Source organism: Monodon monoceros, unplaced genomic scaffold, assembly GCF_005190385.1.
Source record: "Monodon monoceros isolate NGI ecotype Baffin Bay Population unplaced genomic scaffold, NGI_Narwhal_1 Super_Scaffold_7, whole genome shotgun sequence".
NCBI lineage: Eukaryota > Metazoa > Chordata > Mammalia > Artiodactyla > Monodontidae > Monodon > Monodon monoceros.
Window position 1 is genome coordinate 51,355,910 of NW_021703784.1, and position 27,911 is coordinate 51,383,820.

The following is a 27,911-nucleotide window of genomic DNA, read 5'->3' on the forward strand; positions in this document are numbered from 1 at the left end:
TAAATGTTCATTTCTTTTCTTTCTTGTTGCTGCTCTTAAGATGTTGTGTAGCCTCGAGTAATCAACAAATTCTCATAGATGCAATCAAGGACTTGGAGCTGGATTATAAGAGTCCTTCCAGTTCTGATCATCTTTGTTTCTATCTTGTTGCTGGCATAAGATGATAAGAGTCAGCAATTTATAGTTTACAGGCCAAATCCGGCTCACCACTTGTTTTTAGAAATAAAGTTTTACTGGGACACAGTAATACAAGTTCACTTGTACATTGTCTATGGCTGCTTTCATGTTACAACAGCAGCATTAAGTTATTATGAGAGAATGTATGGCCACAAAGCCTAAAATATTTACTATCTGGCCCTTTACAAATAAAGTTTGCCAGTTCCTGCTTTAAACAAATAAATGAATCCATGTGACAAAGCAGTTTAAGAAAACTCTGCTTTCAGCAAAGTTTGTCTTTCTTTTCTTCTATTCACTCCTTTAGCTTATTTTCTGTAATTTGAAAATGAATGCAGTATGGTCTTAATTTTTGAAGATTTCAAGAGAAACAAATGCAGATACTCTGCCAAAGAAATAAGTGACGGAGTGTTTTCTTAATTCTTGAAAAAACCTTCATCTGCCCTTAAAATATCAGGTTTTAAACACAGTAATCTCCTTCATCGGAAATTATACTGCAAAAAAAATTATTTTGGACCGTATCCCAAGAAAAGTGAGCACATAGGGGATAAAATCTTGGTAAAAATGCTCAAAATAGTTCTGCATTGTAGAATATGCTCTCACATCAACGAAAAGGATCATAACCCAGGGGACCTGAAAAAGAAGAGTAAGCCATGCAGGGTCTGTCTGGAACTCACGCTAAAGAAAATCACTAGCTAGAGGACTGGCCCCTGAAGCAAGTAACCTGAAGTTCAAATTATATGGACTAAAAAAAAAAAAAATGTGGCAAAGCTGGGCCTGATTCATGGTGGTTGAAATGTATCAGCCAAAATGCCTATCGGCAGTGATGTCCAAGATTCAGAAAACGACAGTTGTCCATAAAACTTAGAGAGGACTTATTTTGGGGGTTTCTTGGGTAATGATGGTTAGGGTCCATCACCCCAGGCAAGATTCTGGAAGATAGCAGTCAAAGTGTTCTTCCAACAGATGGCTAGAGCATTCATCAGGAACTGTGAAAGAGGCCCTAAACTTGAACCGAAGCCAAAGAGACATGCATTTGGAGTGGGCTGCTTCTTAGTGACCACACAGAAGCCCAGATTTCTCCCTCAGAGGTACCCGTTATAGAAAGAACTAATTCTCTGCAGTCAGGTAGACCTGGGTTCAAACACCTGGTCACCACTCCCAAGATGTGAAGTCTAGGGTGATGTATTTGTCATCGTTTAGCCTCAGTTTCCGCATTTACAGAACGGGAGTGTTGCAATATTGTCAGGACAACTGCTGAGTAAGCGCTTGATAAATGGTAGGCGCTACTATTGTCACTACCATCATCATTATCATTACCGTCATCATTTTGGTAGACAAGATGCCAGCTCTAAAGTATCAAGGTTAGTTCTTCACTTCTGCGTCAGCCCTTGACTAGGACCAGCTTGGGAGCTTGAAAGGACTCAGCCAGAAGGCTGAAGACATCATTGTCTGTAGAGAAGTGGAACTGAAAAATGGCAGAACCCAATGGGTAAGAATTCTGTAGTGTCTGAGCTCTGTAGAAGGACTCCGTTGTTGCCCTGGTTAAGAGTGTCCACAGAAGTGAGTGGACAGCAAAAGCAAACAAGTGTGTGAGGGAATACAGTTGGCAGTCCACCAAACCAAGTCACTGTCCATTGACATAAGGAGAAAATGCAATCACCCCTATCATTCTCACTTTTAGATGTGTACACAGTGTGTCCAAGGCTCCCTATTACCTCTCTACCCTTATCTCCTACTGCTCTGCCTCTTGCTGAGTCTAGTCCAGCCACCCCTGTCCTCTGGCTCTTCCTTGAATTCATCAGATTTGCTCCTGTCTCATGGCCTTTGCTGTTTCCTTAGATTGAATGGCTGTTTCTTCAGATGTCACCATACCTTGCTCCTTCACTGTTAAAGTCCCTGTTCCAATCTCCTTTTCCCAAAGAGGCCATCTGTGGCTTGAAATGAGACCCTTCCTCTAACCTTCAACCTCTGCCCCCTTACCTTGCTTCCTTTTTCTCCATGGCTCTCATCATTTCCCGATATGTTATACATTTATTTTCTTATGGTCTACCTCAACCTTTTAGAATGTAAACTCCATGAGGTCAGAGATTTTGCTTTGTTATTAATGTCTCTGCACCTAGAAATGTACTTGAAATATAGTAGACATGCAATAAATATTTGTTAAATTAAATATTTATTGCATGAATATAACCCCCCGCCTCCAGGGGAAAAAAAGAAATAATTTTGTTTAAAAAGAGTAGGCAACAAATCTACAGAGAGTAGAAAAACAAATATCCTTAGCAGAAAGAATTTGAATAATGATGGGGGAGGGGAAATAATTATCCTAGAAAATGTAAGCTATGGGCACTATTGCAGTTGAAAACATAGTTCTGAGCATCTTTGTGGCCAAGGCAAAAAAGAGAGAAGTCAAGTCAATGATAATCAAAGAAGAAGGCTTTTTTAAGAAAAAAAAAAAGCACATCTTAAGTCACTGATTTCCAAACATGTTAAGACTGAAAAACATTTTCGCCCAATGAAATCTTATCAAGAGCCCCAATAAGAAAATCAAAAGTCTATTTAGCTTCAATTTTTTCTTATGTGCAAAATGTAACATTGACTTATAAAGTCAACGAGAATAATGAGGTTGTGAAGTTACAGACTTACGTCAACCTCCGCATTCATTTTACTTCTCTACATTGTGTAGTTCTGCCAGTCTCCAGAATACCCTTCTTCGCACACATACGTAGCTACAAATGGCACGTTTTTAATGGCTTGTCTTGCAATCTCAGGATATTCCTCAAATCATCTGATCCAACAGCTCCAAAGAGCAGCAGCAACAAACTGTTTTCAAACTTGAATCACTAATGACCTCCAGCAACACCTTGTATTTTTTTACATACATCTGAAATATAGAAAGGGAATCCCCCAAAGTTACAGTAAACAACAAAACCATTCCTAACTCAGTATTACCCCAAAATACAATATTTAAAATGTGATTGCTGCTTTTATTCAACTGTGCACTTTGTTCTTATGGAGCCAAGAATAGAGACACAGGAGCCATGCTGGGAATAGGTCACAGCATTCTGTTCAGCAGACCCAGGCTGGAGAGTTAATAAATTCCCATGAACAACATGCACAAGCCTGATTTTTTTTTTTTTGGGGGGGTCATGAGGCATGGGGGAATCTTAGCTTCCCGACCAGGGATCGAACCTGCACACCCTGCATTGGAAGGTGAAGTCTTAACCACTGGACTGCCAGGGAAGTCCCAAGCCTGACTTTTAACAACCAAAAGATGCAGAGCTGCAACTGGCCTGATCAATGACACATATGCAAGAACTTCCAAGTATGCACTAAAAGCTCTGTATAGATGAAGGAAATCAGTCCTTCATCTATCATGTGTGCTGTACGTGTGCATGTCTGTGTGTATGTGCCTGTATATTCACACATATTTTCTAAATATTTAATTTATTTATTTTTGGCTGCATTGGGTCTTCGTAGCGGCGAGCGGGGGCTACTCTTTGTTGTGGTGTGCAGGCTTCTCATTGTGGTGGCTTCTCTTGTTGCGGAGCATGGGCTCTAGGCATGCGGGTTTCAGTAGTTGTTGCATGCGGGCTTCAGTAGTTGCGGCACCCAGGCTCAGTAGTTGTGGCTCACGGGCTCTAGAGCGCAGGCTTGGTAGTTGTGGTTCATGGGCTTCATTGTTCCGTGGCATGTGGGATCTTCCTGGACCAGGGATCGAACCCGTGTCCCCTGCATTGGCAGGAGGATTCTTAACAACTGTGCCACCAGGGAAGTCCTAAATATTTATCTTTAAGGTTTAATTTTTTATTAACCTGGAATATATTTTCATGTAAGGAATGAGGAAGGGGGTCTAGCTTTATGTTTCTGTCCTAATGGACAGACATTGGTCCCAAAATATTTATTGAAGAATTTATCCTTTTTTTTAATGCTACCTTAAATTACTTAATAAATTTTCATCTGTTTAGGTTCTATTTCAAGGTCTCCTTTTTCTGTTTCTTTAGAAAAAAATAAAACTTTTAAAATTCAAATTCAAGGGGACTTCCCTGGTGGCACAGTGGTTAAGAATCCACCTGGCAATGCACAAGACACGGGTTCGATCCCTGGTCCGGGAAGATCCCACATGCCACAGAGCAACTCAGTCCGTGCACCACAACTACTGCACCTGCACTCTAGAGCCTATGAGCCACAACTACTGAGCCCACGTGCCACACCTACTGAAGCCCGAGCACCTAGAGCCGGTGCTCCACAACAAGAGAAGCCACTGCAATGAGAAGCCCACACACTGCAATGAAGAGTAGCCCCCTCTCGCCGCAACTAGAGAAAGCCCACGTGCAGCAATGAAGACCCAATGCAGCCAAAAATAAATAAATTAAATTAAATTAAAAAAAAATTCAAATTCAGATTGAGCATTTGGAGGACCCTGCAACACCTCTGCCTGATTCTGAGGTTTCTACATTAGTTTTACATTAGTGCACTTAATTGAGCAGATGTCATAGGCAGCTGTAACAGGGACCTCAATCAAGTATACCACAAATTCCGAACTGCGACTTCTCGCCCAGCTCAGGAATCCCAGCCACAGCATCCCAATCAGAGGGCCAGCCAGCCTCTGTTGGAGCATTTTCAGAACAAGATGCTCAACGCCTAACACAGTTGCCTATTTTATTGGTTGGATAGTGTTGACAGCTAGAGAATTCTTCCTTTTATCTGCTTCCTTGAATTTCCACCAATTGATCTAACCCTGTTATCCACAACCTCACAGAACAGGCCTAATTCCTTTCCCATCTGCCCTTCTACTTGAAGACAGAGAGAATATCTCCCCTTGGACTTCTCTGATTCATGCTCTTAATCTCTAGCTCCTTCAAAGGGTGCTGGGAAATCCCAGAAGATGGGGGCAGAACTTTTAAAATTAGGTGTTTGTAGTGGAAAGAGTACTAAACTTAGGGTCAGAATAGCTGAGTTTAAATCTCAGCCATGTGACCTTGAATTAATCTTTCAAATTCCCTGAGCCTCAGTTTCCTTACCTATAAAATGGGTATGATGGTCACTATTATGATTATGATCAACATGAAAGAGATTTGATACTGACAGCTACAGCATCAACAATATGGTGTGACTTTGCCCTGGAGGAATTGTAAAGGGTGAGAATAGATCTCTTTCTCTCACCTGCCTCATCCCTACCACCTCTACATCCTTAGGCAGATTCTTACTGCTCTGACTTCATGCCCAAGTAATATTTTTTACTCCAATATCCAAGAGGGGAAAACAAGTCACAGCCAGAATTTAACCAGTGCATCGGTGTATTGGTTTATTTCCCCATCTACACAGGACAGTGTTTGCAGTGTAATAGAAATGCCTTTTCTTTCTCACTGCTGTCAGGCTAAGTTGGTTTCCCATCTCACATTTTAGAACTGATTCCAAATGTTGGTCATAATTATCAGGGCTGAAAAGGAGGCAGACTTCAATCCTTCCAGAGTTTGGTGGTTTCACCAAGGGGAAGGGAAAAGCCTGGGAGGACAGGCTGAGACAAAATATGCATGTCTTTCTGCTACCTCCTTCACAGGAAAGCGGAATTTTACTCACATGGGTAATGAAATAGACACGGGTTGCTCTGTTAGGTTTACTACCTTGTTTGCAAACAAGACAATTCATAAGATTAGCGCCATGAAAGTTTCAGGGAAGAAAGCTGCACCATGAAGTTTCCCCACAGTTCCTGAAGGTAATTCACATACTCATCATATTTTGAGAGACTCAGCCAGGCTTGAACGGTGCAGTAGGTGTTTCCCATACTCAGTGGTTTATGAATATTTAAAGGCAATAAATGTCAAATTAAGTGTCCAATGATGTTCGTTACATGTAAAAGTCCTTGAGAAGGCTCTGTTAAAGATGAAGCTGATACCAATTTCAAAATGTCTTTATTCTTTTTACTTTGAGGTCCAGAAGATGTCTTTTAATACATTGGGGATTTTGTGGCTTCTGAGTCCTAAGTTCCAACAGTGGTAGCAGTAGGAATTTGAATTTGTTCTTTAGAGTTTTAGGATTCGTCAAAAAGACGTTGTTTCCACTAACAAAAAGAGAAAACTTTAGATGGAAATTTCCCCCTACTTTAACTCTTGCCAGCTTTCTGGAATTAATCTAGCTACAGAAAAGGAATCCAAGCAAGGCTGCTGATTCATGGCAAAGAAACCTTGGGATTTAGCATTGGACACAGCTGGGTTCACCGTCTCTGTGACTTCTTAGCTCGGTAACCTTGGGCAAGTCCTTCAACCTCTCTGAGCCTCAGATTTCCCTATCTGTAATCTACCTAATGGGCAGCTGTGAGGCTCCAGTGTCATAAATTCAATGAGATAGCAGGTGTAAAAGTAACTGACACACTGATACTCCATATATGCTTGTTACAAAATTGTAATTACTAAAGATCTTCACTGTCCAATCTACTCTGTATGTGAAGACTAAAACTTCAGCAAATGAAGGACTCTCCAGACAGTCAATAAAACGTGCTCTTATATCAACAGCATGAGAATACAGGTGGAAGTTGTCAAGTTCCATCAATTCAACTTATATTTCACTTAATTTAACTTAATTGCAGTCAGCTGCCATACAACAGCGCTCATATCTACCCTGAGTTAAGAACTCACTATTGGGGACTTGGAATCAGACAACCCGATCTCAAGCTCTCCACCATTATCTGGAGGAACTTAATTATGACCTGGCTCCTCTCTGAGTGAGGATAACACTACCTGTGAGTGTTGACATGTGAATCCAATAACAGGCCTGCATAAGCCGTGAAGCATCACTGTTTTAGTTGTCTATTACAGCCCCAAAAATATGACCCCCAAACTTATTGGCTTCAAACAACAAAGTTTATTATTTCACAGTTTTTGTGGCTTAGCCGGGTCGGGGTCTCTGACAGGCTGCAATAAAGGTGAGGGGATTCCACAGCGGGTGAAGAACAGGAGGCCGTAATCACTGAGAACCATTTCAGAAGCTTCCTACCCAGCCACCCAGATCTGAGAGGTCAGCATTCCCACCTCATTATGAGCATGCCTGTTCTCCTCCACGAAAACTTTGGCCATTTCTTTCTTTTTTTTTTTTTTAACCTCTTTATTGGAGTATAATTGCTTTACAATGGGGTGTTAGTTTCTGCTGTATAACAAAGTGAATCAGTTATACATATACATATGTTCCCGTATCTCCTCCCTCTTGCGTCTCCCTCCCTCCCACCCTCCCTATCCCACCCCTCTAGGTGGTCACAAACCACCGAGCTGATCTCCCTGTGCTATGCGGCTGCTTCCCACTAGCTATCGGTTTTACATTTGGTAGTGTATATATGTCCACGCCACTCTCTCGTCTCAACTCCTGTTGCCCCGATAGCCTGAAACACCCAACTGAACTCTTTAGCTCACCTTAGCCCACAAGAAGCCTTACAATAGGGCTTCCCTGGTGGCGCAGTTGTTGGGAGTCCGCCTGCCGATGCGGGGGACATGGCTTCGTGCCCCGGTCGGGGAGGATCCCACATGCCACGGAGCGGCTGGTCCCATGAGCCATGGCCTCTGAGCCTGCGCGAACGGAGCCTGTGCTCCGCAACGGGAGAGGCCACAACAGTGAGAGGCCCGCGTACCGGGAAAAAAAAAAAAAAAAAAGGCCTTACAATAAAAATACATATTATACAGTGAAATACACAGCATGTGATGAAGCATAAAAGAGGAATTCATAAATACATAAGGCTAAAAGTCAAAAATTGGGGCTGGAGAAAGAACAAAAATATAAATGCTGAACAAATCTATAAAGATCTCTCAGATCTGGCTCTGAGCTTCTTGGCAGCCAAAACCAAAGGGAGACCCGGTCGGTTATAGTCTTAATCATCAGAGAAAGAAATAGAACTGTTTCTCAAGAGATAGAAAATATTTAAGTATTTCCTAGCAGTTAATAGTTTTTTTAAAAATTCCATATGAGGTGCACCAAGCGATGTAGTAAATGGTGACCTTAACAACTTCCCCACAGAAATGCAGAAAACAGTTTCATAAGGCAAATCTTCTATCATTTCTCAATAAAAGCCTAGGGTATAGCTGCCAAATGCAAAGAAAATAAGATAAAATGCAAAGCCTTCTGATGGTTTGGCTTGATCCAGGAACAGGATCTAGAGTGCTTGTGATGTCAGATAGGTTTTATCTTGAATGCCAAGCCCAGATGATTGATAGTGACTGCCACACGCAGTAGAGTAAGGATTGTGAGCCCTGTCTGAGCTCCACAGGAAAGAGTGTGGTGATCCATTAGTGATGTCTGACACAGATGCAGGAATAAGGTGAGACGCCACAGGCTCTCTGAATATGTACCCTGGACTGGGGCAGAAGTCCTTACTCCAATTTCTTTTGACTGGAGCCCCCTGATGTATGTCAAAAAATACTGCAGCCCAGCTGTCACCTCTGTCTTCTTCCTAGATGTAAAAGGACTCAGAGACAACAAAGAATTCAGAGGGCAGAAATAACAATTAAAATAGGGCCAATCATTACTCAATAACAAAATAATAAAAATCCAATTTAACAGTGATTCTGCATACTATATTTCATCAAATCTAAAATGCCACCAAGGACTCACAACTATCCTATGTACATGAATAAAGGAAAAAAATTCCACTAATTAAACTGTGGCACAATGCTTCTTTAATATCTATGTACCTTAGAAATAAGGCATATTGTGAGTGTCAGCAATGGAAAATTCCATCCAACTCCAGATGACACAGATATGCTCTGGGAACATCTGAGACATCCCTGGATGCCCTGTGTGTGTGTGTGTGTGTGTGTGTGTGTGTGTGTGCGCGCGTGTGCGTGTGCATGCTCCCTCTGTATCAGTGCTTCAGGGGAGGAGAGAGGCCCCGACTACCAGTATCTCAAGATCTCGTCCCATTGATTCTTCCATTTAATCCTTAAGTTAATACCTACTATGTGCACAGTCTGATTCTACCTGTAGTAGTCTCAAGAGGGCGTCACAGACATCAGAGAGCTAGAGATTGAACTCAGAAATTCTTATTCTTAAAGCCCTAGACTTCACACTTCTAAGAAAAATTTCTTCTAAGACAAACTTCTAAGTTCGGTTAGTTTTGTTTCCCTGACCATATTATGTAAAACTTTCTAAGTAGATTTTTAAAAAGCAAAGAGTTTATGTGTAACTGCCTAAAGAAACCATTTTTGACTTAGAGGTAGAGATAAAGTTTCAACACAGACGCCTAGTACGTAGCAGGTACTACATCAGTGAAGGTGCTGCTTTTCCAGGCTCTGACTTCTCTGCAAGTTGTGATGAATCAAAGGGATGTCCCTCCACTGAGCAGCGTTAATTAGTTGGACACTTAACACAGAGACCTCCCAGCGCGGGAACTGCCCGCCCTGTCCCCACTGTGCCTGACTCAGGCCCGCCTGCAGTTGCAAGGAATGAGTTCTCTTGTATGGAGAAGGATCCCCACTGATCCAAATAAGGCACCCTGATCGAGCAGTGCTTCCAACAAAGGAGCCAGGATGCTGGACCATGTGAAGGCAGAGATAAGAGAAGCCAGCAATTGTAATCCTGGGAGCGTTCCCCACAATACTCTCCATTTAACACACACCCAGGTGTGTACATTCTGCTTCCCATTCTTTAAAAGTCCAAGGCATAGGGCATTCCATCCAAAAACAACAGAATACACATTTTTCAAGTGCTCATGGAACATTCACCAGGATAGATCATATCTTGGGTCACAAATCTAGCCTTGGTAAATTTAAGAAAATTGAAATCGTATCAAGTATCTTTTCTGACGAATGCTATGAGACTAGATACCAATTTCAGGAAAAGATCTATAAAAATTACAAATACATGGAGGCTATACAATACACTACTTAATAACGAAGTGATCACTGAAGAAACCAAAGAGGAAATCAAAAAATACCTAGAAACAAATGATAATGGAGACACGATGACCCAAAACCTATGGGATGCAGCAAAAGCAGTTCTAAGAGGGAAGTTTATAGCAATACAATCCTACCTTAAGAAACAGGAAACATTTCAAATAAACAACCTAACCTTGCACCTCAAGCAATTAGAGAAAGAAGAACAAAAGAACCCCAAATTTAGCAGAAGGAAAGAAATCATAAAGATCAGATCAGAAATAAAAGAAAAAGAAATGAAGGAAATGATAGCAAAGATCAATCAAACTAAAAGCTGGTTCTCTGAGAAGATAAACAAAATTGATAAACCATTAGCCAGACTCATCAAGAAAAAAAGGGAGAAGACTCAAATCAATAGAATTAGAAATGAAAAAGGAGAAGTAACAACTGACACTGCAGAAATACAAAAGATCATGAGAGATTACTACAAGCAACTCTATGCCAATAAAATGGACAACCTGGAAGAAATGGACAAATTCTTAGAAATGCACAACCTGCCGAGACTGAACCAGGAAGAAATAGAAAATATGAACAGACCAATCACAAGCAGTGAAATTGAAACTGTGATTAAAAATCTTCCAACAAACAAAAGCCCAGGGCCAGATGGCTTCACAGGCGAATTCTATCAAACATTTAGAGAAAAGCTAACACCTAGCCTTCTCAAACTCTTCCAAAATATAGCAGAGGAAGGAACACTCCCAAACTCATTCTACGAGGCCACCATCACCTTGATACCAAAACAAGACAAGGATGTCACAAAGAAAACTACAGGCCAATATCACTGATGAACATAGATGCAAAAATCCTCAACAAAATACTAGCAAACAGAATCCAACAGCACATTAAAAGAATCATACGGGCTTCCCTGGTGGCGCAGTGGTTGAGAGTCCGCCTGCCGATGCAGGGGACACGGGTTCATGCCCCGGTCCGGGAAGATCCCACATGCCGTGGAGCGGCTGGTCCCGTGAGCCATGGCCGCCGGGCCTGCGCGTCCGGAGCCTGTGCTCCACAACGGGAGAGGCCACAACAGTGAGAGGCCCGCGTACCACAAAAAAAAAAAAAAGGATCATGCACCATGATCAAGTGGGGTTTATTCCACGAATGCAAGGATTCTTCAATATATGCAAATCAATCAACGTGATACACCATATTAACAAATTGAAGGAGAGAAAAAACATATGATCATCTCAGTAGATGCAGAGAAAGCTTTTGACAAAATTCAACACCCATTTATAAAATCCCTGCAGAAAGTAAGCATAGAGGGAACTTTCCTCAACATAATAAAGGCCATATATGACAAACTACAGCCAACATCGTCCTCAATGGTGAAAAACTGAAACCATTTCCACTAAGATCAGGAACAAGACAAGATTGCCCACTCTCACCACTCTTATTCAACATAGTTTTAGAATTTCTAGCCACAGCAATCAGAGAAGAAAAAGAAATAAAAGGAATCCAAATCGGAAAAGAAGTAAAGCTGTCACTGTTTGCAGATGACATGATACTATACATAGAGAATCCTAAAGATGCTACCAGAAAACTACTAGAGCTAATCAATGAATTTGGTAAAGTAGCAGGATACAAAATTAATGCACAGAAATCTCTGGCATTCTTGTACACTAATGATGAAAAATCTGAAAGTGAAATCAAGAAAACACTGCCATTTACCACTGCAACAAAAAGAATAAAATATCTAGGAATAAACCTACCTAAGGAGACAAGAGACCTGTATGCAGAAAATTATAAGACACTGATGAAAGAAATTGAAGATGATACAAATAGATGGAGAGATATACCATGTTCTTGGATTGGAAGAATCAATATCGTGAAAATGACTCTACTACCCAAAGCAATCTACAGATTCAATGCAATCCCTATCAAACTACCACTGGCATTTTTCACAGAACTAGAACAAAGAATTTCACAATTTGTATGGAAACACAAAAGACCCCGAATATCAAAGCAATATTGAGAACGAAAAATGGAGCTGGAGGAATCAGGCTCCCTGACTTCAGACTATACTACAAAGCTACAGTAACCAAGACAGTATGGTACTGCACAAAAACAGAAATATAGATCAATGGAACAGGATAGAAAGCCCAGAGATAAACCCACGCACATATGATCACCTTATCTTTGATAAAGGAGGCAGGAATGTACAGTGGAGAAAGGACAGCCTCTTCAATAAGTGGTGCTGGGAAAACGGACAGGTACATGTAAAAGTATGAAATTAGAACACTCCCTAACACCATACACAAAAATAAACTCAAAATGGATTAAAGACCTAAATGTAAGGCCAGACACTATCAAACTCGTAGAGGAAAACATAGGCAGAACACTCTGTGACATAAATCACAGCAAGATCCTTTTTGACCCACCTCCTAGAGAAATGGAGATAAAAACAAAAATAAACAAATGGGACCTAATGAAACTTCAAAGCTTTTGCACAGCAAAGGAGACCATAAACAAGACCAAAAGACAACCCTCAGAATGGGAGAAAATATTTGCAAATGAAGCAACTGACAAAGGATTAATCTCCAAGATTTACAAGCAGCTCATGCAGCTCAATAACAAAAGAACAAACAACCCAATCCAAAAATGGGCAGAAAACCTAAATACACATTTCTTCAAAGAAGATACACAGATTGCCAACAAACACATGAAAGAATGCTCAACATCATTAATCATTAGAGAAATGCAAATCAAAACTACAATGAGATATCATCTCACACCAGTCAGAGTGGCCATCATCAAACAATCTAGAAACAATAAATGCTGGAGAGGGTGTGAAGAAAAGGGAACACTCTTGCACTGTTGGTGGGAATGTAAATTGATATAGCCACTATGGAGAACAGTATGGAGGTTCCTTAAAAAACTAATAATAGAACTACCATACGACCCAGCAGTCCCACTACTGGGCATATACCCTGAGAAAACCATAATTCAAAACGAGTCATGTACCAAAATGTTCTTTGCAGCTCTGTTTACAATAGCCAGGACATTTAAGCAACCTAAGTGTCCAACAACAGATGAATGGATAAAGAAGATGTGGCACATATATACAATGGAATATTACTCAGCCATGCAAAGAAACTAAATTTAGTTTTTTGTAGTGAAGTGGGTGGACCTGGAGTCTGTCATACAGAGTGAAGTAAGTCAGAAGGAGAAAAACAAATACCGTATGCTAACACATATATATGGAATCTAAGAAAAAAAAAATGTCATGGAGAGCCTAAGGGTGGACGGGAATAAAGACACAGACCTACTAGAGCATGGAATTGAGGATATGGGGAGGGGGAAGGGTAAGCTGTGACACAGTGAGAGAGTGGCATGGACATATATACACTAACAAACGTAGGGTGGATAGCTAGTGGGAAGCAGCCGCATGGCACAGGGAGATCAACTAGGTGGTTTGTGACCACCTAGAGGGGTAGGGTAGGGAGGGTGGGAGGGAGGGAGACCAAGAGCGAGGAGATATGGGGATATATGTATATGTATAACTGATTCACTTTGTTGTAAAGCAGAAACTAACACACCATTGTAAAGCAATTATACTCCAATAAAGATGTTAAAAATAAATAAATAATAAAAATAAATTTAAAAAATATAAAGTCCAAGGCAAGAAATTACATTCTCTGACGGTGACGTCCCCAGAAAATGACTACCTAGAGAAGCAATCCACTTCCACCAGCTCCCTCTGGGCCCTTCTGCTGTAACAGGCGCTATGGTGGGTCCCCAGAAGGACTCAGGGATAATGTCACCCCATCCCTTCCTCCAGGAAGCATGTGGTCTGGCAAAGTCAGACAAGTGACCAAGAGGAGGGAAAAATATCACTGCAATTTACAGCATAAATTAACAATAGCTACTTCTGCTAATTTGTACTGGGATTATCTCATTCCTAAACTGCTCCCTTGCCCTCACTGAGATAGGCAGGGGAGGCATGAACCCAAATCCCAAAGTCCCTGCCAGTTTTTTACTTCTGCTAAATGATAGGGTTCATGTAGATAGCTCATTGTTTAGCAAAGCGTATTTTTGAGTCTTTGGACATGGCAAGGTGGGCCTTTCAGAGCCTGGGGATGGGAGTGGGGAGCAGTAAGGGGACTGAGTAGAGAAGAGCCTAGAAAAGGTGAAAAGCCTGAGGGGAATGCGGCAGAGCAACCTGGGCCAATAAATGGCTTCAAAGGTTCTCTTCCGCATCTGTAGTAATATAGAACCGAGACAGACTGAAGGAATGGTGAGATGCTCCAGGAACTGAAAGTGTTAAACAGAACCTTGGAAGCAGAAGGGACTAAGAAAACCACATTCTCTCTCTCTTTTCTCTCTCTTTATCTCTGTCTCTCTGTGTCTGTCTGTCTGTCTCTCTCTCTCTCTCTCTCACACACACACACACACACACACACAGTCAAAGTCATTAGAGAGAGAGGATTTGGGGCTCCCACTGCCCATGAATGGGGTTCGAGCCAACTTAACTTGAATGTCCAGCCTCAACTGGCATCTTGGTTATGTATAAAACCAACTAAAATGCAGCCCAGGATCAAAGGTGCGCTAAAGAAAAGGCAGATAACATACTTTGAACTTGTTGGGACAAAATGTTTTGAACTTCGTAGAAGAAACTCTTCGTTCATCCTGGACAGTGGGATGTATAGATGCGGTAGTTAATGGGACCTTTAACCTCGAACGCTATCGACTAGCTTTTGGCAGTTCTCTTCTGTCTGAAAAATGGGAGAGATTCATCAAGTGAAGTGTCGTGGTTAAGAACTCGGGGCCCCAAAATCAAAGTCCCAGGTTCAGACCCTGTGCCCTGGGGAAAACTGCTTGGCTTTTCTATTAATCAGTCTTGGTCTCCTCCTCTATAAGATATGGGTGATCATGGCTCCCAACATTAAATGAGATGCTGTCATGTGTTTCACACAGTGTATCTCACAGAGTAAGGACTCCCTAAGGGTTGGTTCTTCTAAGGCGCCAGCTGGCCTCCCTCGGTTTAGGCTGAAGAATCATTAACCACACTGAAATCAGTCACTGCCTGCCGCTCACCTGGAAGGCAGGTGCACAGAGTTGTCCTTGTGAGAAGTAGCTCCTTCACAAATCAGAGCCTGCAGGTCCAGTGTCTGTCCTTGGGCACTTCTGTTTGGCCCTGTTGCTGTAAACCACTATTTGCTTTTTCTGTCCAAGGTGTTTCGCGATATATGACGTACGTCTCCCAAGCAGTAGTTACATGGGGTTTTCCTGAAGGGTGGCTGTCTCCTTCAGGAGCCTTCAAAGGCATCCGAGTTAAGTGCATGTCAAACACATTGCCTTACATGTTCAGCCAGACCACCCCAAACAAACTGGTCAAGATGCACGCAGGTATTTTAAACTTACGCAGCAGTAGGAAATTCAATTCTATTTTTATAGATTATTACTAGTATTATCACTATTGCTGTCACCAAAATCACCATCCAATATACATCAGTTTCCTGAGGCTGCCCAACAAAGTACTAAAACTGAGTGACTTAAAACAACAGAAATTTATTCTCACAGAGTTCTGAAAGCTAGCAGTCTGAAATCAAGGTGTTGGCAGGGTTGATTCTTTTCTGGAGGCTCCAGGAGAAGAATCTGTCCCAGGAGTCTCTCCTAGATTCTGGTGGTTGCCAGCAGTCTTCGGTGTTCCTTAGCCTGTGGGTGTATCAATCCAATCTCTGCCTCTGTCTTCACACGGTACCCTTCTCTCTGTGTCTCTGTGTCTTAATTTCCCTCTTCTTATAGGACACCAATCACTGGAGTAGGGCCCATCCTAACTCAGTATGAACTCATCTTAATGAGATTACACCTGCAGAGACCCAGTTTCCAAATAAGGTCAATTCACAGGTTCTAGATAGACGTGAACTTTGGTGGAGAGATGATATTCAACCCAAAACACAAGGTAATGACTATTTTGGAAGTTCCAAATTTGTGGCAAACATTGGAGATAGTAGTGATGGAAAGCTACAAGTCTTTTTGAGATTTTACGACCCATGACATAAAAGGGTCTGTCTGACCCTTTGTTAGTTATACAGATGAAGAAACTGAGGTCTCAAAGTCGCACTGTGAGTGAACAGCATAACTGGGTCTGGGGCCCAAGTTCTTGATCTCTAGTTCAATGCATTCTCCTGTACTTCTGCTACACCTCATAATATTAGGGTACACATTGTAATTTATGTTTCAGTATGTGAATTCTGTCTTCTGAATCAAGTTAGGCACTGTTTCTTATAGACTCTTTATAGGAGTAAAACAATGTGTAGCTCATAGGCCTGGTCTGAAAATTAAATGAGAAACTACACATAAAACACAGCTGGAAACATAGTAAGTGTTGGATTCACGGTAACCAGTATGATAACTGTGCCTTTTCTATCTTTGGTTTCCTCCAAACTGAAACACACAGCAGGATACACAGTCAATGGTGGATAAAACTGTGGAGTATGATAACTTGAATTACATTACTCTTCTCTTTAACACTGCCATTACCAGTGATGTCATCCACCGCTATCATGATATTTGAGGGTGGGCTCTATTCAATTCACTAGCCATTTATCGAGCTGTCCCTATGCATCAGGCACTTACCTAGGCATTGACAAGTGATACAAAGCGCTACAAATAGAAAAAGATGCAGTCCTTGCCATCAAAGAACTCGGAATCTTCAGGCGTATTCATAGTGAGCTGCCATTCAATCACAGCATGGTTGATGCTATGGAAGAACGCAAAGTATGGTGCTTTGACAGAGTAGACAATATGATAGACTCTTCCTGGGGAACAGAGAAGAGTTTTTATAGAAATGCTCTTAGAATGGAATCCCCAAGAGAAGCAGGAATTTGCTGGATGGAAATAGCATCCCAGGCAGAGAAAATAGCAAAAGCATAGGCATTCTGATGTGAAAGTCCATGGTGGATTTGAGTTGTAGTAGATACTCTAATAAAAACAGACAAGTGGTATGTGTTGGAAGGAGATGAAGAGAGCAGAGGGAGATAGAAAGACTAAGCTGAGACCACTGTGGAGACCCTGCAGGAGCAGAACAGAGATGACAGACAGACCTTCAATGTCTGACTCCACCTTGATTTCACCACCAGCCCCACCACTTGCCAGAAGGGTTCTTCAAGCAGGTGAATTCACCTCTTTAAATCTCCATTCCCATCTATAAAGTGGGGGTAAAAATGTCTTCCACACATGAAGATTAAGTAAGATAACGAAAATAAAGCTTTAAGCCCAATGCAATAAACAATGACTACTGCTGTTTTTAAAAATGAACTTTCATTTTTTGAGCAAACATTGATTCTTTGAAGTAAGAAGTCATTGGAGGGTTCAAGCAAGAAATTAACAAGGCAGGCCCGGAGATAGAAGAACACCGCTAAAGGCAGCCAGAGGCTGAGAGGAGAGGCAGATGGTGTCAGGCTAAACAAGGACACTGGCAAGGACTATGGGGTAGCTGGGATGGATAGAATGGGTAGCAGCAGAATAGAACTGACAGGACTCAATGCCTGATCGGATAAGAAATACAGCCCTAGGGTGGGCTCAAATTTCTGAATTTGGAGACTAAGTGTCATTAATGAGGGCCCAAAACTCGAAGAGAAAGTTCTGGAAGGGAAAGTGATGAGTTCAGTTCGGAGCATCTTGATATTAAAGGATCTGTGGACAGCTGGATAAAGATTCTCAGCGTGATGCTGGCTCTAGAGCCGGAGCCACCAGTGTCCTCATCACATGGGTGGCAGCTCTTGCCTTGGCCCAGGCAAGAGCACAGCCATCATGAGTGTGCAGAGAGAGGAGAAGCAGGTGGAAGATTCAACCTGGGGAACCTGACACAGAGGAGATAAGACAGAGGAAAGACAGCAGAGGAAAGTACAGTGGCAAAGTCAGCTGTTGACTCTCCTACTCAGAGCCACTGTGTTTTAGAGCTGAAAGGACCCGTAGACATCCTGTAACTCAACCTCTTCATGAACACATAGGGGAAGAGATAGGAAGCGTGACTTACCCAAGGTAACACAGCACAACAGTACTCCTGGCAGGACTAGAATAGAAGTCACCTGACTTCAGCCCAGGGCTCCCTCCACCACCCTGGCTGCAGTCTTTGTCTAGACACTGCCAGCATGGAGTTCTCTCCCCTTTAGTTAGGTGCTTAGGGTGCTGACATTTTTCCCTGCTCTGAAGCAGGCTTATTTCTCTCAGTCTGGAAGAAGGACAGGGCGACAGCTTCCAGTCAGCTAATGAACCAGTAGCAGTTGTCTGCCATGACTTCTTAATTTCCCCCAAATGTGAGTTCTCCACACATAGCCACAGCTTCAGGCAAAACACATTGCAGTCCCAGCGAGATGCCCGGAAACCAGGGGGAGACTGATGGGGGCTCCTGGTGTGCAATCTGTGACTCTGTCCTCGAGTTGAATCTGGAGGTTATGATTAGAAACCAGAATAAACAGGATAATTAGTATTTCCTTCTGATGCATGTAGAGTCAAGACTGTCTAAGAGACCTGGCCCTCTCAAGACTTCAGAGGGCTCTGAACAGCAGCAAAGGAGCAGTGGACACCAAGGGAGAATTCACAGGGACCTCCCTGCCCTGGTCTGTGCGTCCTCAACAGCAAGGTCGGCAGGGCAAGGGAGATACATATCGGCACCTCACTGCCAATGCGAGGGATTGTTCTATACTAAGCAAACTGTAAGCGGTAAAGCTGTGATTAGATAAAACCCTACCCAAAGGGCATATTACAAGTGTTTACGGAATGCTTGGATGAATCCAGTACCTTTAGTCCCAATCTATCTCCTGACTCACATATCCAGTGGTGTATAGGATATCTCCATTAAAATATACAAAAAGCATCTCTCAAAAGTGCACTTGTGAGGGGCTTCCCTGGTGGCGCAGTGGTTGAGAGTCCGCCTGCCGATGCAGGGGACACGGGTTCGTGCCCCGGTCCGGGAAGATCCCACATGCCGCGGAGCGGCTGGGCCCGTGAGCCATGGCCGCTGAGCCTGCGCGTCCGGAGCCTGTGCTCCGCAACGGGAGAGGCCACAACAGTGAGAGGCCCGCGTACCGCAAAAAACAAAGTGCACTTGTGATTCCTTCTCCTTGACCACAAACCTGCTGTACCCATGGTCTCCCATGTGTACCCAAATGGAAACTCTTTCCGTCCAAGGGCTCAGCCAAAAACACTGGAGCTCTCCTGGATCCCTCTGTTTCTCTCACTCCCCTTCTCCCTTCGGCGTATACCCTGAGTCAGACCGTTTCTCCCGTCCTACGTCGCTGCTGGCCTACATGGAGCCACCATCAGCTGCTCCCGCCCCAGGCCAAGAGCCCCCTTGCTTGTCTGCCTGGTCCCGCTTGCCCCTCATCCCACGGTCTGCTCTCCGTCCGGCAGCCAGAGGGGGCCTTCTGAAACGTAATCAGAGAGACACTCCCCGCTCTCCATCTTCCAGAGGTTCTGCACTGCTCTTCCCTCTGCACAGTCTTCAGATATTCAGATGGCTCACTCCATCCTTTCTTTCGGGTCTCTGTTCTTGGCATCTCCTCAAAGAGGCCTTCCGTGACACCCTATCTAAAATAATCCCCCGGACACTCCCTCCTCTTCTCCCGCTTGATTTTTTTCCTGGGCATTTATCTCTACCAGATATTACATATTTATCTGTTCATCAATCCCACTGGAATGTAACCTCACTGAGGGCAGGGAGTTTTTCTGTCTGCGCACAGTTCTGTCTCCAGCACCTGAATAATACTTGTCACATAGTGAGTGCTCAGTAAACGTCTGTTAGAGGAAGGGAGGAGGGAAGGTAAAAAATATGTTGTAGATGAGGTCATTTAACCCTCAAAAACGAAGAAGGCTGGGCAAGTTCTGTTCCTACTGTGCATTCCCTCCAGAACTTAGCAGAATTAGACAAGGCACACATAGTAGGGACTTTATAACTAAAGGTTGATTGATCAACATGTAACCACTAGTTTTCACTCTGCCAAACACCTTCGATCTTTAGAAAATTTGACAGAGCCGGATCAAATTTGTATTATTTCAGAGAATTACTACTGGTACCTCCTTTAAGCAATATTATGTTGACTGCTCATCACCATCTCTTAATTACTTGACTATAAAAGTTCAGAATTTTAAAAGTACTTCCACATAGTTATCATGTGATATTCAAAACAGCCCTGGGAGGGGAAAAGGGTGAATCTTGTTCTTCTCATTTTTCAGTTGGGATCACTAAAGTTCAGAGAGGTTAAGTGCTTGGTGAAAAGTCTCACAGCAAGTCATTCATAAAACCTGAATTGGTGTCCCAGGGTCCTTCCCCCAGCATCACGCTTCCATCGTGCCAGAAATAACTGGGTTATTGCATCAGAAAGCAACATGAGCTCCCCTACAATGTTTGATCTACTGTTTCCAAATGGCTTACTGGGATGTTTTACTAGGGAAGGAGATTTAAACTAACTTGACCTGTGATTGCTGGGTGTTAGGGAACAGCCATCTCTAACAACGATATGACCAGAAGGTAGACACCTGCGTGTCACTTTACAAGGACTGACTTTTTTTAAACCAATACGGGAGTCATTGCCAAGGACAATTTACTTTCTATTAGCAAAATGGAACTTAAAATTATTCAGAAGTGCTATTAATCATAGGATGGAGAGGTCCCCCCACTTCCCCTACCAGAAATGAAAGAACACTGCTCCTTGGAATTAATGATGTGCACAGGGGGCCAAAAGACAGTGAGAAGAAATTAATTAAAATAATGAAATGCCCTGTAATTAATGGGACTGTTGTTATTTCTATGGGAGACATCGCCCCTCTTCTGAATATCCAAAGATTATTTAGTAATAGCATTTATGCTCGGATATGCAACAGTGCATTTTAGGACTTTAATTTTCAGGAAGATGATCTCCCATCATGCTCAGACTTAGACTGCATATTTTTTTGGCTAAAACAGGATAATACAGATTTTAAAAAATAACCACATGAATATACCATTGCTTTTAGAAATGCATTTTTCTTATGTGGAATAGATCGTGCACCGTGCCCTCAATCTCTTTTTTGCTCTCAGATGAATTAAATTCCTGCTGTCTTAGTGTCAGAAATTTTGAGCTGACAGAGCCCTTGGAGACCATCTAGTTGAAACTGCTTAGTTTCCAGATGTGAAAGCAGAGGTTCATATGGGTTAAGGGTTGCCTTAGTTTTCTCTTTTGTCAAAGGTAGACTCCCCTCTCCTCCCCCTTTTCCACTTCTCACTATGAGGCAGGGCTCCTCTAACATCAAAGGAACGGAGGGAAGGGCTTGGATCCCTAAAGCAACAATCTTCTTAAAAAAATTTTTCTTGAAGTACAGTTGATTTAAAATGTGTTAATTTCTGCTATACAGCAAAGTGATTTAGTTATACACATATATATGTGTATATATATATATATATATATATATATATATACATTCTTCTCCATGTTCTTTTCCACTACGGTTTGTCATAGGATATTGAATATAATTCCATGTGCTATACAGTAGGACCTTGTTGTTATCCATTCTATATATACCAGATTGCCTCTGCCAACCCCAAACTCCCAATCCTTCCCTCTCCCATCCACCTCCCCCTTGGCAACCACAAGTCTGATCTCTATGTCTGTGAGTCTGTTTTTATTTCATAGATATGTTCATTTGTGTCATATTTTAGATTCCACATATAAGTGATGTCATATGGTATTTGTCTTTCTCTGTCTGACTTCCTTCACTTAGTATGATCATCTCTAGGTCCCTCCATGTTGCTGCAAATGACATTATTTCATTCTTTTTTACGGCTGAGTAGTATTCCACTGTGTATATGTACCACATCTTCTTTATCCATTCATCTGTCAATGGACATTTAGGTTGTTTCCATGTCTTGGCTATTGTAAATAGTACTGCTGTGAACAAAGGGGTGCATGTATCTTTTCAAATTATAGTTTTGTCTGGATATATGCCTACGAGCGGGATTGCTGGATCATATGGCAACTCTAATTTTAGTTTTCTGAGGAACCTCCATACTGTTCTCCATAGTGGCTGTACCAATTTACATTCCCACCAACAGTGCAGGAGGGTTCCCTTTTCTCCACACCCCTTCCAGCATTTGATATTTATAGACTTTTTAATGATGGCCATTCTGACTGGTGTGAGGTGATACCTCATTGTAGTTTTGATTTGCATTTCTCTAATAATTAGCGATGATGAGCATCTTTTCATGTGCCTATTGGCCATCCGCATGTCTTCTTCGGAGAAAAGTCTATTTGAGTCTTTTCCCATTTTTCAATTGTGTTGTTTGGGTTTTTTTGCTATTGAATTCTATGAGCTGTTTGTATATTTTGGAAATTAAGCCCTTGTTGGTCACATGATTTGCAAATATTTCTCCCAGTCTGTAGGTTGTCTTTTCGTTTTATTTATGGTTTTCTTTGTGGTGCAAAAGCTTATAAATTTGATTAGGTCCCATTTGTTTATTTTTTCTTTTATTTCTATTGCCTTGGGAGACTGACCTAAGAAAACATTGGTATGATTTATGTCAGAGAATATTTTATGTATGTTCACTTCTAGGAGTTTTAGGGTGTCATGTCTCCTAAAGCAACAGTCTTGAGTGCCAATGATCAATATTCACACACACCAAATGACCTTCTCTTCATTGCCTTGGCATCTCAAGGCACCCACACAAAGATGGGAGCAGGAAGACAGAAAGACAGAGACGGGCTTTTATCCCAAGGAGGGGGAATGTTAAAGTATTGATACAATCAAAAATTTTTTAATTAGGAAAAAAAAACCTTGGGACAAGAATCAATAAAAGGAAAGAGTGATAACAAACAATTACATAGTACTTCCTATGCACTAGGCACTGTTCCAAGAACCTGAGAACTTTACATATGTTACTGAACTAACAGCCTCTAAGGCAAGTCTCATTATTATCTCCATCTTGCAGATGAGAAAACTGAGGCTCAGAGAGGTAAAATCCCTTGCCCAAGAAAACTAAGCTAGGGAGTCACAAGGATGGGGTTTGAACACACAGCTTTGTACCAGAGGTGATATTCTTAGCCACAGATCCTACTGTCATCTCTGGTTGGCAGGTCATAGTTTAGTCCATCCCATCCCTGGAAGATGGTGATGTCTTTAGGAGAAGGAACACACTCAGAGTTGGGGAAATGCTAAATGCCCCTGAAGGTCTTGTCTTCGGATTACCTAAGGCTTGGACCCTGTATACCCAGTGCTTTTTCTGAACAGCTCACTTGCAGTTGGCAACTTCTCAAGTTGCCTTTGGGAGCCTCAGAGGAGAACATGGGGTAGGGTAAAGATATCTAGGAAAAGGAGGAAATGATCCTACTAAGCTTCTAGTATGTTCCAGACTATCCTCATGACACCCTCAACCAGCAGATGAGGACTGTGAAGTTTCCTCAGAGAAATAACCTGCCTCACAGAGCTAGCAAGTAGCTGGCCACCATTTGTCCCTGGGTCTTTCTGGAGCCTCAGTCCTTGCTGTGAACTGCTATGCTGTATTGCCTCTCAGATCTTGTTTTTATGCTGAGTTTGTCAATTGTGTGTTGAGTGTATAAGGCACTGTGCAGGGCACAGAAGCAGAATAAAGCTTGAAGAAGCCATACCAGGCTGGGCACAGGTCAGCTGGGATCCTGGAAAGAAACCTGCTTGGCTTGGACTGCGCATGGGGCCAGCCGTTTCCCGGGATTATTTCTGCTGCCTCAAGTTCCTCCGTGTAACTCTGTGCAAAGTTGTAATTGTCAAGCTAAGCCTTGTGTGAGGCCTACGCTCCTCAAGGAGTAAACCATTCTTCTTACATAGCTCTCCCCACTCCCCCCGCCCCACCACAGGGAAAATTACAATCATTAATCTCAATGAAGAGAACTATCAGACTTTGATTTCCTAACCATGGGTCCCCATTGTTCATACTTTAAATATTTGGTAGAGCTAAGATGACAAGTGTGGAAATAAACTCCCAGGAAAGGGAAGGGCCAGGACCAATGGATCCTGTTTTCTCCTGGCTAGGAGGTCCCTCTTGAAATATTTACCCACCTGTTGCTTTGCAGATTCAAAATAGAATGCAGACTTGACTCTACCACTTCCCTGAAAGAGAGCTGATTTCTTGCCTTAGACCTTTATGGTGGGTGCCTTTGCCCACACATCTTTCCACCAGAACTGTATTTTCCCACTTTTTCCTCCTAGTAAACTACACACGGGTCCTTCCAGGACCAGCTTCAAATCCACTTCTTGATATCTCCAGCCAGAAAAACATACCAAATGTCCCTCCTGGGGAATTCTACATGACTCTTGCGGAATCCTGGCTGTTCTCTCCTGCTGTCCAGGACCTCCTTGAGAGTAAGAACCAACTGGTTCTTCCCCATCTGTGCTGGAGGGCTTTGTCACAGCCACTCAGTCCTAGATGGCACAGTTGGTACTCTCAGGGTCAAAGGCACTTAAGGTACAGCTATCAGGATGAAAAAAAAAAAAAAATTAAAGGACAACAGAATGAAATCAAAGAGATTTCCCTTAGGTTGATTTCAGGTCAAAGATCTAACTCTACCTGGTTAGTCACAACATCTTACATTCTTGGTTGAGGGACTTCAGAGAAACATGATACAACAGAATCATTTACAGTTATTTCACCAGATGCTGCACAAAGCAAAGAGAGTGAGAGTCATCCAGGTTGACTTGCAACAGGCCTGGCAATGGCAGTAAGCTCCTAAATGGCCCAAGGCATTCTAGGACAGCCAGGGTAACCGTGCTTCTCAAATCAGGGGCACGTACTCAGGGGGCATCCAATCAACCTTTCTCTGTGCTTCAATTTCCTCCTTCATAAAATGGGAATGGCAATCACACACACACACACATGCACACACACACGCGCACGTGCACACACACACCAAAAGGGTTGATGTAAGCTTTAACGCGATAATATATAGAAAAGACACTTCCATGACTGGTAAAAATGAAGCTGCAAGAGGCTCAAACTAGTATTTACCAAGCATCCCCTGTAACTCAGTCACTGCCTACGTGTTTATACTTGCAACGCCTCATTCAATAACCCAACAGATCTATGCTGTCAATTTCTTTTTCCCATCTTCCAGAAGTGGGAACTGAAGCTCACTTTTAAAGCTATGAAGTCAGGATTTTTAATCTGGATTTTCTGTCTCCATGGAAATTATCCCCTGACAGTACAGTACTTCCAATAGCAGTATTTCCATGTCAGAGTGTTTTCTGGAAGTCTGGAGGGGCAAGTGTATACCTGACTAAGCCCCTATGATCCAAGAAACTGCAGTCCAGAGGGAGAACTTGACATATAGCCTTGCGAGGTGGTAGAGGGTGAAGGTCAAGTGTGCATCTTCTGGACTCCCTTCTAACTCTTACCAGCTGGGGAGCTACTGAACAAGGGATTCAGCCAGTCCAAATTCTCCTCATCTGTAAACGATGATAAGAGTATCCACCTCCAAGGATTTGGGGGAGAATTAAATGAGTCTATCCATTCAGTTTAGCACTTGACACATAGTGAATGCTAATGTCAGCTATCATCAACAATGTTAACTATAATTTGCGGAGAATACAAGACAGTCCATGAGAAAGGAATTGAGAGCTACAGTGTGAAATGGGAGACAAAAGAAGGGGCAGCTGTCCAGGCCTGGACATATATATGGTTTGAAGGGGAAAGGGGCAAACATTGAACAAGCCCCCAATACAAGTCAATAGCCTAGATTAGTCAGGACCCACTTCACTTGGTGTTATACTTTGTTTGACTTACGGTGTTTGGCTTGTCGCGGCTCATCTGAAATATTTTACTCAATCAGAGTTGCTGATGGTGGCAGGGACATGATTGGAGAGTTAGATGGAGGTGCCAAAGAGGAGCAGTAATAGAAAAAATTAACACCAGGATATACTTACAAGTTTACATCACACATTTATAGCCAATAGGTCATTAGAACCACAAAGCAATGCATGGAGCTAGGTGAGATAAGTAACTTCATACACAGTTTACAGATGGGGGGAACCAGTACTCCGAGGAATGAGGAAAGTGGGAAAGGAGATTGGCAATTATTGAACAACTACTACGTAGCATAATTAAACAGATCGTATGTAAGTGGGTGCCTGCACTAGGCCCTAGCGTTACAGAGCTAACTAAGCTACTTTTCCTACCCTCAAGGAACATATTCACAGTCTGATAGGGGAGCACCTGACTGAAGATCATCTCAATATAAAGTAGTAAGTACTTTGATAAAGGGATGCGTAACGCAAATCAAATCAAAGAAATCAAGGCTTCCATAAAAAGAAACGAAATTGAGTTATTTGCAGTGAAGTGGATAGACCTAGAGTCTGTCATACAGAGTGAAGTAAGTCAGAAAGAGAAAAACAGATACTGTATGCTAACACATATATATGGAATCTAAAAAAAAAGTTCTGAAGAACCTAGGGGCAGGACAGGAATAAAGATGCAGATGTAGAGAATGGACTTGAGGACACAGGGAGGGGGAAGGGTAAGCTGGGACGAAGTCAGAGAATGGCATGGACATGTATACACTACCAAATGTAAAATAGATAGCTAGTGGGAAGCAGCCACATAGCACAGGGAGATCAGCTTGGTGCTTTGTGACCACCTAGAGGGGTGGGATAGGGAGGGTGGGAGGGAGGGAGACGCAAGAGGGAAGAGATATGGGAACATATGTGTATGTATAACTGATTCACTTTGTTATAAAGCAGAAACTAACACATGATTGTAAAGCAATTATACTCCAATAAAGATGTTAAAAAAAAAAAAAATCAAGCCTTCATAGGAAAGGTGAGAGATAAATTATGACAAAACTTGAGTAAGAGTTAGCCAGGCGAAGAAAAAGCGGGGAGGAGGTTTTCCAGGCAAAGGCAACAGCATAAAGAAAGGGGAGGAGGGCGGGTACCACACAGAGAAGATGACAAGAGCCAGTTCTGGGTCCCTGGAGTGTAGGGCGAGGGGCAGGGCAGGGGGAGGTGGTCCATGCTGGGGAAAGATGGAGGGATTCAGATTCAGGTCACTTGAGGCCCTGCAGGTCATCTTGAAGAGTTGAGATGTTTTCCAGCAGGTGATGGGGCACTTCTGGGGAGTTTAAGCAGAGCAATAGTGGGTTGATTTGTGGTTTTAAAAGGTCATTTTGACAGCTGTGGGGAGGCTGGAAAAGGAGCAAAGTAAGGCCTTTAAGGCTGAGGCAGTGAAATCTGTACGGAGGCTGTTTGTTGCAGGGGTCCAGGGGAGAGGGGATAAAAGCCTGAGAGTGGGCAGTGGTAGCAGGGATGGAGAGAAAGGGAGAAATTCAAGGAGGTGTAGTCAGTAGGCCTTGAGGACTGCCTGGACATGGGGAGAGGGGCAGGGCCCCTCATTCGTCTCAAACTTCTGTGACTTCCTGATAATGTGACCTTGCAGAGGAGCAATTAGAAGGCTGATTGAAAAGATAGTGGGTGCAGATTGCACACACCAAACCTCTAAGGACTCAGAAGGAGACAGAGGTGCAAGATGCTGCATGCTGCATATTTTTCAGATTTCGGCATTGAAAAGACTGTCGTTGGATGCATTAGAGCTCCCTGTAAAAATACACACTCAGATAGAAATGTCCAGGCTCCATAAATTCCTTGTCAATTTCTTCAGACTTGGGACACATTTTTTAAAATATGAGGGGGATAACAGGTGATGGGAGAACGACATTTTGTGCCAATCATTTTATAAACAACCTGACTTTGCTGATGGGAAAATAGACCTTGAACAAGGGCAATTCATCAGTACAGCAGAGGTCAGACTCCAGTAAATAAAAGAAAATTGCTATAATTGCTGATAAAATGCAGCTTTTGTCATTTCATTTATGCATTTCA